The following is a 15704-nucleotide window of genomic DNA, read 5'->3' on the forward strand; positions in this document are numbered from 1 at the left end:
TGTATTGCATTGTGATGGGTCCAGATTGTAAGATTTGCAGATGACTCTTTCTTTTGCTATAGAAATTGCTACTGAAAGTAGATCATGAGGTGAGGTAGGCTTCCTGTGATTTTTCTGTTGTGATCAGAAGAGGGGTAGGGTGAACTTTGACAAAGAAGGATGAGAAAGAGCTAGAACCACATCAATGGTGGGCAAAGGAGCCATGATATTCACAACTCTGAGTGTGTTTCTTAGAACTCAGCTTTGGAATGTTGTTCTTGAAGCAGAGACAGACAGACAGGGCTATAATGGAAGCTTTGCACTGCACAAAACTTCAAAAAGAAGGCAAGTCAGTTTTAAGGGAGGACAATTAGAGGACTCAAGAACAGGGAGCTGATGTGATTTGATCCCAGCCACTGCCACTGGATAGGAAAACTGGCTGCTACTTCCTGCAGTTAATCTAGATTTGTAAAAACCCACTGGACTGGAGTGTGGAGGGAAGGTTAACCCTGAGGCTGAATAGAGTGTGTCCATTGAAAGTCCTATGCAGGTAAGACAGAATGGTTACTCTGCATGACTGGAAAGCACCCCTTTGAACAGGCTTCAAAACAGGTCATTGAAAATATCCTATACTAATTAACTGATTTTAATGTACCATCAATTTTAAGATGCACTGTTATTTGACATATTTGTAATAAAGACAGCTATAGACAGTTATGATATGCCACTGTATTGATTCATTCCAACTGTAGAGATGTAAAAATGTAAAAAAAAAAGAAAACGAATCTTAGAATTGATGAACCACCATGAATCAAACATATGTCCCCTTTTATTTCCTGGTGTGGTATTAGCTTTGAATAGTAAATACTAAATTTGGCAGTTCCTTCAGATCTGAACCATCTCTAAAACCTTTAGGTCTTCTCTTCACTACCTTTTAATCCTATGGTGTTTCTGCTCAACTCTGCTGTTAACTTCGGCTTTGTGCAGATGTACTTCAGAGCCCCCGTCCTCATGCCGTTTTAGCATCTAGAGATCATTCACCCAATGGAGAACTTAGGTTTCATCATGTCTGGAAGGAGGTTTGCTCTTGCTGATCCTCCTTCCCTTGTCCCTTAATAGATCTATTATCAGACAGGTAGAACCTTCTGTAGCCCTTTACTTTTATCAAGTTGAAGGCAACCTGACACCCTCATTTCCAGGAAGGTGCAAATAGCAACACCTCCAGTTTGTTTAGCTCTCTTTGGAGTTTTCAAATCACTTCCACATTAATTATATTGCTTTATTCTACTTGGAGAATTAGGTAGGGATGATATTGCTACCCTTGTCTTAGATGCCAAGGGATCTGCCCAACATCTCTGGGCGGAGGCAGCAACCCTAAATTCATTGATGATTCCATGTCCCATTGCTGGCACATGATAGGGACTCTAGTGTTTATTGAACTGATGGAATGCTGAAAGTGTAATGTCACATGATAAAGAGAGACCGGGAACTTTGCTTGGCAGTGTAGGCTCTCTCAGTCTTTAAACTGCTCATTTCTAAAATGGAAACATAATAGCACATAGGATTGTGTAGATTAAATGAGATGATATAGGTTAACATGTTTGGTAAATGCTAATGTGTCCTATCAATGTAAGATATGAATAGATACATTATTCATTATAATGAGGAACAGAGGAGCAAGTAGAGGAGGCTGCTGCATAATCTATCCCCAGAGGAGGAGTTATCCTTTAAAAAAAGACTCCATGGGGATCAGATGCTCAATTAAAAAAATAATGGTATTATGGTAGAGTTTGAAGACTTGAGGGCAGAGACATTTTCAGTAGGGATCTTTAGTACATCCTGTATGTAGCAGCAGTCATGTTGCAGCCCCATGGAACACTGAGCCTCTATTTCTGGTTCTGTTCCTCCCTTGCCCTGTGACATAATGTTATTTTACATCTTCAGACCTCAATTATCAAGGGAAAACTTTATTGTATTATAAGAGGAGGAACCATAAGCTATCTTCAGTAATTTGCATTGCTTCTTATTGCCTCATTTGTCTCATGTACCAAATACTGTGTGGTTTAATTTTTTCTTTCCACCTGTGAATATCGAGAAATAAAGCAAGATGTTGTTTCCAAAGTTTTCTCATATGCTTTGTCTGAGAGATATTATATAAATATAAAAAATATTCGTAATGTCTCTTGTTAAAAATAAAATAACCAGGGGATCCCTGGGTGGCTCAGCGGTTTGGCGCCTGCCTTTGGCCTAGGGCATGATCCTGGAGACCCAGGATCCAGTCTCACATCAGGCTCCCTGCATGGAGCCTGCTTCTCTCTCTGCCTGTGTCTCTGCATCTCTCTCTCTCTCTCTCTTTGTGTCTCTCATGAATAAATAAATAAAATCTTTAAAAAAATTAAAAAATAAAATAACCCTCACAAGAACACATGAGTCAATATAGCCTTTTCTTGAATAGCACAATGCTACAAAGATGTTTCTAAGAATGTATAAGTTATCTCTACAGTGATCCAACCCTTCCTTTTTAAAAAATGGATAAAGTAGCTGTGATTTAAATGACAGTGAAACTTTATTTGGTGTTCTTAAGCAGTTTCAATGTAATTAAGTAAAGAGTTGAGTATCTGTTAGAATCTTTGGTTTATGCGACATTTTTCTAGAGAAAAGCAGTCAGGGGCTACATTCTCTAACCTATTAATAATTAAAAAAATACAATTTACATGGCATGCTCATGCTTGCTGAAACAGATACTTCCATGTTGTTTCAAGTGCTGAGTAATATATGCATTTTAGGAATGTTTCTAGAGAAACTAATTCCAGTTGAAATGTATTTTTTCAGAATTGAAATCAGAGGATGATCAATGAGTAAGGGCTTAAGCTTGGGATAATTAAGTTTTGAGCTCAGGGCCAAATCCAACTTTTACTAAACATGCTCATTATGCTATGTATTGAGTTAAGAATGTTTGGAAATCCAAGGTACTTTAATTATCTCTACAATGATGATTGCTTGTTTTTCCCATTCCATACAATAACATTATTTCACTGTTTCAGAAAGGAGGTGATTTTGTTTTATGTGAATTTTAAAGGAAATCTCTCTGAGACACAGATTTGCCCCATCAAATATTCTCTCTTCATTAACAAGCAAAACATTTTTTAATTTTAGAGAAAGCTGTGTGTATGTCAGTCCTAAAAGATGGGATGCCCAGCTCAGTTTTTGAAAGATCACAGGATATTGAGTAATTGCTAAAGGACGTTTCTAGTTAAGATAGAATGGTTTTCTCTGAAGTTTCCAGAGGATGAAGATCATTTGTTGACATTTTAAAAAATAGTGTTTATTCTTAATGAATAAAGGTGAGTATATTAGTACTCTAAACATTATTTAATCACATGTTTGGTAATTTAAAAAGTAGAATAATTTATAGCATACAAAATTAGCATGTTGGAATAAAAGTATTTGTCCTCTGCTACAATTTCCAGGGGGTGCATTAGAGCAGTGTTTCAAGCCAAGGCACCCACTGGATGCACAAAAGGAGGTCATTTAGCATGAAAAATTAAAATCCATGTTTTTAATTCTAATTCTTAAGAGTTTGTAGCAAGAGTACGATGGGTGAATGAGAACAATATTTTCCCTTTCTGAAGGCAGACAGTTTGGCTGGGTTAACTTTCAGATTTTTAGTTTTAAGATGGATGGTTGAGAAATGGGCTCACACTAGGGAGATTTGAGACCTGGCTCATCTGTTGTGCCAGATATAGTGTATTAAGTCACTCATTAATTACTCATGGTTATTATGGTGACTAAAATAAAGCTTCCGTCAATTAATGCTGTTTAATGTTAAGTGATGGACTATTATGCTGTTTCTAAAAAGCCATATAAATCGTGTTATGAAAAAAAATTGTGTTATGGGTCAATTTAATGCACTTAGTGGTCAGTCAAGTTGTGACTTGGGTTGTTAAACTCAGGACTAAATTATCCAAGAAGTTTGCTGGTGTTCAGTAAGATAGACTTTTTTGTATCATAGATTATATAGACAGAATCTTACAAAGAAGAAGAGGAATTAGTCAGATCTTAGGGTATGACCTTGGGAAGCCTTAGAATTCTAATGTTCAAAACTAAAGAACAATATTTTCATAGGTCCTAAGTCTCCTGACCTAAAGAGAAAATGATTAAAGATGATTTCTAACAAAGTCTTGGAAAGTGAAGGAGGATAACCATGTTTCATTTAAATATATTTCATTTATTTCTGATGGTTTTATATTAGCTGCAATTTCCACTCTCCACATAAATGATACAATTGCTCTGTGAATGAAAATTCTGAATTTCTTGCCTGTCACAGCAATTCCCAATTTCTCTGGCTAGCTGACATTTAACCCCCATTGTAGTTCAATTTCTCAGTTCAGTAAACATGGTAGTTAAGATTTTCCACAAAAACTATTGTTCTTGGTGTTGTCTCCTTTGGGAAGGAGCCTTTTTGTAGTTTATTTTGACAGCAAGTAGCTTTAACCATTGAGAGTTCATTGATAATTGAGTTCTTTCCCAAGACCCAATGACTGAACACTTCCAGAATATACATTTCCTCATCCTTCTTGTTTGAGACTGGATTGGTACATTTTTCACATACATTTCTGCTTCCTTTAGAGGTCAGATGTTGGTAATTCATTTTTCTTGAAAGCTGTTATTCATATTCTTAGCTTACCTGGGGTATGATTTGTTAGAGCATCTCTTTTAGATTGGTGGTTGTAGATATCCTAATATTTTTTTGAGAGTCTTAAAAATTGTCTTACTGGTACATCAGTGCTATGTACTTCTCAGGAGCAAAAGTGGGAATGGGTCGGGGCACTTGAAGATGGAGAAATAGAAATTTATCTCTTCCTTATTATCCCTTATTTCCGATGTGCTATTAAGTGCCCATAAATCACTTATGTTGGGTCCCTGATGTCTGTATTGCCAGGAACATGCCTGTCCTCATCCCCAGCTCATATATTTGCATACACACACACACACACACACACACACACACTTATATACTCCGACTTCTCCTCATGAACCTATAGGTATGTTAGCCCAAATGTGGTAGCACTTTTAATTGATATTAAAGATTTGTCACCACTCCTTTTTTTTTTAATTAACTTTTATTGGTGTTTAATTTACCAACATACAGAAAAACACCCAGTGCTCATCCCGTCAAGTGTCCACCTCAGTGCCCGTCACCCATTCCCCTCCAACACCCGCCCTCCTCCCCTTCCACCACCCCTAGTTCGTTTCCCCGAGTTAGGAGTCTTTATGTTCTGTCTCCCTTCCTGATATTTCCCAACATTTCTTTTCCCTTCCTTTATATTCCACTCCTTTTTAATTAAGCAGCATGCATACATAGACACACACAAATATATCATGATAAAGTTTTCCATTTTTGCAGTTAAAGAAACTGCAATTCAAATGGAAAGGAAAAAAGCAAGGACCAAACAGTAGAAATTGGGGACCCTGGGATATTTTCCACTGGACTCTGGATGCTTCCCACAGTGAGTATGGTGACAGTGTTATCTGATTCTTTCTTGAATGGGTTTATGCTCCATTGTTCCTTGGACAGCTCAGGTGCATAGTGACAGGGAGTGGCCTGGGGTGGACAATATATATGTGGATCATCTCTCATTGGTCTCTTCCTGCCTGGGCCAGTTCTTTCCACTTTGTTAAATGCAAGAATTATATATTTTCTGTTGTGTGGTCTGCTGAGGAAGTGACATTCCGAAATGAAGCACTAAGCTGGAAACTTTCCTTGGATTTGTAGAATTTGGAGCTCTGTGCCCATGTCATGTTTTTTTTTTACTCCTCTAAGACTTTGTTTGCTGCTTTGTAAATTTAAGTGATAACAAGAGTACCTGCCTTAGCAATATTATGCGCCTGAGTCACAAAATACCAAACTATTTTGATACTTTTTGGAAAAAGGTTATTGACCTCCTAAAACCCGGCAACACTCCTCAAATTTGGATGAATCGAAGACTTGTCATAAATAAATACAAATTTAAGTGATATAACGTACTAAAGGTACATAGTTTTTGTATTGTTTAAATCCACTGCTCAGTAAACTTGGACCACCAGCTTTATTTAGACTCTAAACTTGCAGACCACAGAAAAGGTGCACTTTTGTTTTCTATATGTACAAATACCGCATAATTTAATGGTGTCTTATTTAAAAGGGGAGTTTAATAAGTGTTTCTCCTTTATCCTTTGCAATTTATAAGAAAATTTCACACACATGATCTTATTTGACACCTACAGTGGCTGCTTGAGGCGGAAGGTAAGATATAGCTATTTCTTTCCAGCTGGAGACTGAGCCCTCCAGGGAAATAGACTAGGAGGTGGAGATGCCATGCCGGAAGACTGTTAGAAAGTGCTGTTGGGATTATACCTGAGAGAGGAGAGAAGGTGGGGCTGAACAGAGAGGGGTGCAGGGTGGCAGTGCAGTCATAGCAGAGGCCCAGTAGGGAGCACTGAGGCTAGGATGGTCCTTCCAAGTTGTCCTGTGTTGGGACAAGGGGTTAGGCCTTTGTTTGTTCTTTCTGATTCACCTTTGGATGAAGCTACCCTGAGAAGGAACTTGTCCTTGGATGAGGTGACTGTCTTTGTCAGAGGCAATTTCCAAGGAAGGCTCATAGCTCAGGGCACTCCTGGCAGCTGGGGGAAGAGTTATTCACTCATGAAGGGGGCTTGAGTAGTGCATCAGAGCACCAACTACAAAGGACATAATATACCTGTAATGTACCTATACATAATAGACCTGTATGTGGCTAGAGGCTAGGTACCAAGTGCAAGAAAGATAAACAATAAAGCAGAGGAACATTCAGCAGTGCAGTCATCAGTTTCTAATAATCAGGAGTTTACTATAGTTCATAGATTGACTTGTTAAATGGACAGAGTGCTCTGAGGCCCCTGGAGGTGCTCCTTTCTAATGCATGCTAGAAGGCATCTTCCAGACTAGCCTGAGCTTTCCTGTATGGATTGAGTTCAATTATTAATCAGGAGTGATGGGCAATGCTGGCTAATGCTGCCTAATGGCACAGACTGGGTAATTGCACTCCTCTGTAATGCATATGCAGAGCACAGGTTCAGATGGTATTGATGCGGTCTGCTCCTTGCTTCATCTGGGTACCTCTGTGGTGTAATGCTTTAAGGTCCCAGTAAAATGCACCAAACCACTCGTGTGACTTAATGCATCTGGGTAACATTAGCACTTCCTTTTAATGTGTCACATGGATGACAAAGAAGTGCCAGGAAAGGAGTGGGTGGGAAGGGGGCTTTTAAAAGCAAACTTAGCCCATGTGGCATATCACCATGCCACTAAGGGTTTTTGTGGCCAATTTAGATTTATTCAGCATGGAGTCCATACACCTGCATCCTCCTCAGGAGAGTAAGCTTTGAATTTAGTCCAGAAATGACAGGATTACTTGGATCTTCCATTTGAAAACAGATCGCAGAGGAACTAATTGTTTGGACAACTTTGCATTTGGATCTGAAAAAATTTCTAGGGTATGGTGATTCATGATAATTCTGATTATTCTTGTATCTTTAACCTGCTAGGAGGAAATCTGCATTTGCTAAAAAATCCAGTTTGTCTCACCAGAAGCAGATCTGATCCAAAGAAGATTTGAAACTTTTCAGAGAACAAATATGATTCCCTAAACATCTGTCATTCTGTAGTATCAAATCACAGTTGTATTGAAAATCTAGATTTTACATTTTGAATCCCAAACCATAGCATTCTGATACTTAAAGTGTCGAATAAAATGTCAGCTTCTTTTGGCTTAGGTAGTAAATCACAGAAGCCCATGGATTCTTGCAGTTTATAAACTAACCATTTAAAGAATAAAAATGGATTAATCATAGTTAAGGCAAGCGAGTTTCAGAGGTGTGAAAGACCCTATAATATTTAGATTTCTCTAGAATCACTAGGGCCTGAAGCTTAATGGTCTTTGAGCAAAAGAGGGAAGATAAAGAAGTTATCACTTCAGAGGTCTGGCTCTCTTACCTCCCATTGGAAATACTGTCTCTATATGTATGTTTGTCCTTGTGCAGTATTTTTGCTTCTTTATTTACTTTTCTTTCTTATTCTAAGTTTTCTAACAACCAGTGAAACAACAGCTAAATATGAATGACCTTGTTTCAGACCAGACTCCTCTAGAAAAGTGACTTATGGGAAAAGCTGAGTTGGAACAGAGAAGTACTTTTCTTTCTGGCACTCTAGAAACATCATCACTGTCATTCGATTCTTCTAGAAAAATGAGCCAGTCTCCCAAATGAATTCCTTTCTTTAAGGGATAACAAAATTGAAAAGGCTCTAAATGAATGAGATAATTAGCATCTCCAGTGAAGGAAAGGGTTATTTCTTTAAAGATTTTTATTTTTTATTTACTTGAGAGAGATAGAGTGAGAGACAGAGCACAAGCAGGGGAGAGGGAAAAGCAGGCTTCCTACAGAGCAGGGAGCCTGATGCAGCGCTTGATCCCAGGACCACAGAATCATGACCTGAGGTGAAGGCAGATGCTTAACCAACTGAGTCACCCAGGTACCCTGGAAAGAGTTATTTCTATGGGGTAAATTGAATAGACATAAGGACCTATGGGGATAGATTAGATTTTGCAAATAAAGAATATTTGCTTCTACCTAACACTCCATTGACCCACTTTCAAAAAGATATTTGCAAGGATGTAAGGGCAAATCAAAGCAAAACCCACCCTTCTGACAGCACCAGTACCTCGGTGATGTTACCCCTGGATTAACACTCTTGGAAACATTGCCCAAGATAGTACCAAGAAGCCACTGGCTGCCATCACCCTGTGGCTGCAAAGAGAAAGAGAGAAAACTCAATGGCAAGGATAAGCTTCCTTATCTTCCCTCTTAAGTAGCTAACACCCAAGACATTTTCATTTCACAGCAACTAAAAATATTCCAGGTCTTGGATGTTATCTAGATTTTTTAGTCTGTTACAGCTCTGGACTAGAGCTTATGCTTATCAAACTGCCTAGGTCAGTATGGATCTCCATATATCCCACTGTCACACACAATTTCCCAGCCAAATGTAACTGGTGCAAACGTACATCCTCTGTAATGTTCAAAATCTGTAATGGTAGCTTGTGTGCAAGATTCCAGTTTTTCTGTGATCTGATTATCTATCTATCTATCTATCTATCTATCTATCTATCTATCTATCTATCTATCATCTATCTATGCAATCATGTATATAATAGCCCCTTGTTATTCCATCTTTAACTGTGGATGAGTAGAAATTCTCATCCAACTCCAAATAGAAGTTGTGCTATTTAAAATAGTCATCTCAGATGAGCAGGGCTTGGAAATTATGAAATCCAGGGTAGAGTTTTCTCCCTTCATTAATCTGTACATTTTGCATGAAGGAAAATGATCATGCACTATGCCTCTAAAGCTCCCTTATGTATATATGGTGTTACTCACAAGGGAATTCAGTAAAAAGGCAGGTAGCTGGGAACCTCACATTCATGCAAATATCTTTCTGAGGATAATGCCTCAATACTCAAGGTCATAACGCTGAGTAGTAGAAGAGATGGAGGTCAGAAATTCTGATTCTTTAGCTAGGATTTAGCCACATAATCTTTTACTACTATGAAGATAAGTGATCCAATGCAAGCTTGAGAAAATGTTGTAAATAGTAATTAATATATTTTATTCTTATGCCCATTTTAAGTCATTCTACCTGGACACAGTGGTGGTTTAGCATGATGTGTGGAACATTCATCTAAGGCAAATGCAAAATGCATTTGTTTTTTTATGAACAGATACATATATACATGTATATATGTATATAATTTATTTTAAAATTCCAATTTTTCATAAATTTGTTGAGGTCTCCCTAGTACATGGTGTGCATGATTGTATTTTTTACCAGTGCTGTGTACTGTAATATGAAACCTTTTTTTTTTTTAGTTTATTACACCATATTTTATCAGCCAAAGCTTTTAGCCAAAAAAGAAATAAAATCAGGTTTTGGCTAAATAAGAATTTTAGCAAACAAAGAGGATTAGTCAACTTTTTTAGGTATTTGGAATCATTATTCTCTTCTTTAAAAATATTAATTCTTTCCCACCCTATAGAGGATAAAGTTCACATTCCTTAGTGTAGTAACCTAGGACATTAGCCATCCAATCCAGGAAACCTCCCCAAGAAAGGGATGCACTTCTTTTCTCTCTTAAGTAGCTACCACTCAAGAAACTTTTATTACGTAGTATCATCTTATGCCAATTTAATTTGTGTACCCTTTACTCCCACATCACAGAACTACTCACCATTTCCTGAAATTTCTTTTCCTTTTTAAAAGATTTTATTTATTTATTCATGAAACACACACACACACAGAGAGAGAGAGAGAGAGAGAGAGAGAGAGAGAGAGGCAGAGACACAGGCAGAGGGAGAAGCAGGCTCCATGCAGGGAGCCTGACATGGGACTCCATTAGGATCCCAGGTCCCAAGGATCACACCCTGGGCTAAAGGCGGCGCTAAACCGCTGAGCCACCAGGCTGCCCGCTCTTTCTTTCTTTCTTTCTTTCTTTCTTTCTTTCTTTCTTTCTTTCTTTCTTTCTTTCTTTCTTTCTTCTTTCCTTCTTTCTTTCGTCTTCTTTCCTCTTTTTTTTTCATTTCCTGAAATTTCTACTCACCATTTATAAAAATGACATTAATGATATATTTATGTTACCATATTTTTGTATGCATTGTCCTTTGATTGATATTGCTTTGTTTTCCTACTTTTATTTTTATCAGACAACTATTCAATACATAAAAAAACCCATCTCAGTCATCACCACCACTATATCCCAATAACAACTTGAAAAATATATTTAAATAAATATATTTAAATAAATAAAATATATTTAAATAAATTCTTATTTTTACCTGTTACTCCTATTATCCTGCACTATTCAGGGGTAGGAATCATGTTTGGTACACAGTAGGTGAGCAATAAATGCTGAATGAATAAGGAAAGAAATAATATTTTGCTATGTTGGATGCTGTGGGGAGAACTCACGAGAGTTTTGCAAGCAGGTAAGATTTTAAGTGCTTATAATATATTTTTTATGCAACAGCTTTCTTTGAGGAGCTTAATGTTCTAAAGTCTTTAGCCTTATTTTATCCTCCAGATTTACCATTTGACTTTTGAAAATAGGGTAAATAGTACTCTGTCTGTTATTGCTGTCTTTCACATGGCCCATACAGGTCTTCCTTATGAACTCCTTGTCTATACATCAAATTAAAAATTACATAATGGGGCTGATCACTATACTTCTATAAGCATCTATCTCTAAGAGAGGGAAGGAGATAGGGAGAAAAGATAGTGAAACAAGCCCAGAAAAGGAAGAGAATCTTCTAAAAATGACACTAAATTAATGGCAGATCTAAGAGTAGAAGCCAGAAAGCCCAACAGGGTTGAAATATTTTCTCTCTCTTAAAAGTCAGACTATTACTATTCATAGTGCAGTGGGGACTGCTTTTTGTCTTCTGTTCTCACTCAAGCCTAGGAGTTGTGTGTGGTTTTCCACTTAGGCTTTTGATTTCTATGGCTCACAACAGCAGGTCAACTCTTTTAATGCTTCTAGAATTAAACCAGCCCAAGGCTTCCTACTCCTCCCTACCAAAGCATCATATTATAGAAACATTGAGGTTATACAATTTGTCCTAAGTAAATGACCCCAGGGAAAAGCTATGCCATAGGCTTTATTTGTTGAGGATCATGTGGTCTCTCCTGGGTCCCCTTTGTCACCCAGTTGAGTCCTGTCCTCTCCTTTGCTGATATTGTCTCTACCATCCCCATCTTGTCCAATTTCTTTGTCCTCTGTGGTGTTTGCAACACCTCCCAATTTAGCATCCTCCTGCCTTTAATGAACGTGCTGTTAGTGTTTTCCCCTCCTACTTCATCATTAATAAAGATGTTAAGGGAAACTGGGCCCATCACCAATCCATGGAACACCCCGCTAAACACCTCCCACCCACTTGCAACATAACCATTTATCATTACCCTTTGTTTACAATCCTTTCAACTGTTCCTCATCAATGTGGCAGTGCTTATATCCCAGCCAGCTTGCAGTTCTTCCACCAGGGCAACAGAGAATCCTGCAGTTTTCAGCTGCATTGTAATCAGCAAGAGAGCCTTTGTTCAGTGGCAGTGAAATTTGGTGAGAAGTAAGGGATTTGATGAAGAACAAATACAAATGCTTGAGGTCTGATATATACATATTTTTTTAGCAATTATTTCCAGAGAAGGAGTAGACAGCACATAGAGGGTTGACTTAGGAGTCAGATGCCAAGAAAATGACAAGTGTAGCCAGTTAATCTGCCAAAGAGATGCTAGCAGTTTTGTCAACCCAGAATGTATGTAGAGACACTCACAGAAGCACATACACTCACTCACTTTCTTGTGACTTAAAATAGGTTTACAGCCACCCTTGACTCCCAAATGTTAGATGAGGAGCAAGTTCTCTTGGTCTTTTCTTAAGACTGCATTTTATTTAACTTTGATATACAAGATTCTGAGAATTGAAGAACAAGTAAGAAGAGCTCTCTGTTCACAAGGAGCTCAGTGTGGGGGAGGGACAGACTCTAGCATTGGCAGTATGATGGAGTAAGCTCACTACCAGCAGGACAAGAGGGAGCTAATATTTCTGACAGGAGGGTCCTGAGAGCTGCTGGGAAGGGGAGACATTTACACTGAGCCTGAAGCAACCTTACTTTGGGGGAAAGCAGGGGGCTTACGATAACAGGAATGTATTCTCTCACAATTCTGGAGGCCAGCAGTCTGACACCAAGGTGCCACAAAGGCTGTATTCTCTCTCTTTCTCTGAAGGGTGAGAATTCTTCCTGGGTGAGGATTCTTCCTACTGGGTGAGGATTCTTCCTACTGACTTCTAGCTTCCAGTGGTTGCAGGCGATCCTTGGTACTCCTTGGTTTGTATGCACATCACTCCAATCTGTCTTCATGAGACTGTCTTCCCTTTGTGTATCTGTGTCTAATTTCCCTTATCTTATGAGGATATGAGTCATTGGATTAGGGCCAACAACTAATCCAGTAAGCATCATTACATATATCATTACAGATCATCCTTTTTCCTACCTGTGTTCATTGATCTAATTTTAGTGTGTCTGTCCACATTCTGCTCTCTTGAGTTACAGTTACTCAAACTGCATACTGTATTCAGTCATGGATATGCCATAAAAGGTGAAGAAGAATTTTTTGTTCCTTCTTTATAATGCCTGTTTGGTCCAAGAAAATCTTCAGCTTAATTTCAGCCAGCTATCTTTTCTCAATTCTCTGAACTTCCAAAGCATGATATTTACCTCTTTTATGGTACCTCACACTTAAGGATGATTTGTATGTCTTTCTCCCCCATAAAGTTTGTATTGGAAGGAGCCACATTGTGCATTTGTGTGTGGCCCCCCACAAAACTGATAGCTTTCCTTACCTGGGTCAAGTTGCTTAATACATGCATGAATAGATGCACACATAAATGGAGGAAGGAAGGAAGGAAGGAAGGAAGGAAGGAAGGAAGGAAGGAAGGAAGGAGTGGTTGTCCTAATATTCTCCCAACTAAAAACAAAACCAAAGAATGATTTTCCCTTCTGAGAACTTCCCTCTCACATTTCTACTTTAAAATTACAGCAGATAAATTCAATCAAGAGGTGACACAGAAAAAAAAAAAAAAAAACCATGATCAATCAGTGGCACTTAAAAAAAATAGAATGTGTTTTTTCTGCCTACCTTACATTTTTCTGCTGACCTGACTTCTCCGTACTTCCTTTTCATCAGTCTCAGTTCTCCTGCAGGCTGCCAGCTCCTGCACTACCCATGGGAGATGCCAGCAGGTGGGATTTTGGTCTACCTTTTCCTCTAGACTATACGGTTATTAAAACACTCATCTAAAACTTGAAAGGAAAAGACATTTTAAATTTACATACACCTTTTAAATTTTTCTTCAAATCACCCTGTATTCTGATTCTCTCCATTTCTCCCAGTGATTCTTACATCTTAGCATTTGCATGTCACTTGCATCCTATAATAGCTGTTTAAATCCCATTTTGATTTTTTAAACTGAGAATAATGGTTGACAAGGGTGCAAATATGAATATGATTCCACCTCTTCTTTTTGCTTAGGAATGAAACTAGCAGGGAAAAGGCAGAAAATTACATGCATAAGTGTGATAGTTGAGAAGTGAACACATTCAGTAGAATAAAATCAGGTGGGATTCTGCACATCTGGGTTTTGGTACTGGCTTTGCCATGGGCAGGTGGTGTGATCCTGCTTTAGTTACTTCCTCTCTCTGGGCCTCAATTTCTCATTCCTTTGCAGTTTGGATATCTAGGTCCTTTCCAGTTCTGTAGCATAAAACAAAGCTGAGCAACATCATTCTTGGGCAGAGTCTCAGCATATCATGTGATCTCAAAGCATAACTGGCTTTGTATTGTCAGGGGCTGGTTTTTCACCTTGTGATTATTCAGACCTCTTGCTTCTTTATGATTGAGGGAGAGAAATAGGGCAATTGAATCAAATGTTACTTCTAGGCACTTCTTGTAATGTTTGGGAGAACAGGATTTTTTTTTTAAAGTAAACCTATTAGTTCTTTGTGAATTTGATTTTAGTTTTATACCCATTTTCCCATTATTCTGGAAAGTAAAAAGCTTCTTTTTTAACGGGGATGATATGGACATTTAGTGGTGTTTAATAGAATGAGTTTCACTGGTACTTACAATGACATAGTGATGATGTAGGAGCAAGCTGACTAAGCTGAACTTAGGAAGCCACATTTATTCATTTATTAATTATTCATACTTGGGTTTCTTCCAGAAATAGTATGGAGGGGTACACAACAAAAATTACACTTGTAATAGGACTTAAAGCCATGGTGAAAAAAAAACGTGTAGTAAAGGGAGGAGAGATAATTGTACAAGAAAGCCAGAGTTAAAGGTTTTAATTTCAATTGAGCACAGACTTTATCTTTGAGATTCCTGACAGCCAAGGAGAGAAAGAAAACATAATGAGTCACATGGTTCTCATCATCTAGTAAAATAAGCATGTTATGCCTTGAGGTAATGCTATGCCTTGATCTAATTTTTTTCTAGCACTGAAACTCTAACAGCAATTGAATAGATAACTTTTATGCCAATAGGCATTTTTTCATTAGTGCTTTTACAACAGCTGTAGAATTTTTTATTTTATAAAACTGTATTTTATACAGACCTTCAAATAAAATTGAAAGCATGTTACACTGTAATTATGAAATCATTTCTAATGAGATAAAATAAAGCAGTACATAGATTTTTGTTTTTGTTTTGCGATTTTGATAGTTCAACTGGATTCAAAGATAGACCATAAAGAATCAGAAGATCACATTGTTATGTTCCTAATTTAATGTGTCTCAAACATGAATTGTCTCCTGCATGCTTTTTTTTTTTTTTTTTTTACAGGATCTGGAAGTTTACTGTTTGAGGGAAAAACATAAGAAATCCACTTTTTTTTTTTTTTTTTTGTAGAAAAGATAACCATAAGCTTTAGCTACAGAGCAGATTGGTGGCAAAGTCAACATTTTGCTGTGCAATTAAAACTTTCCCTTGTAGGGGAACCTGGGTGGCTCAGTTGGTTAAGGCAGCCAACGCTTGATTTCAGCTCAAGTCATGACCTCAGGGTCCTGGGATTGAGCCCCACATGGAATTCTGTGCTCAG

The sequence above is a fragment of the Vulpes lagopus genome, chromosome 21 (assembly GCF_018345385.1).
Source record: "Vulpes lagopus strain Blue_001 chromosome 21, ASM1834538v1, whole genome shotgun sequence".
NCBI classification, from domain to species: Eukaryota; Metazoa; Chordata; class Mammalia; order Carnivora; family Canidae; genus Vulpes; species Vulpes lagopus.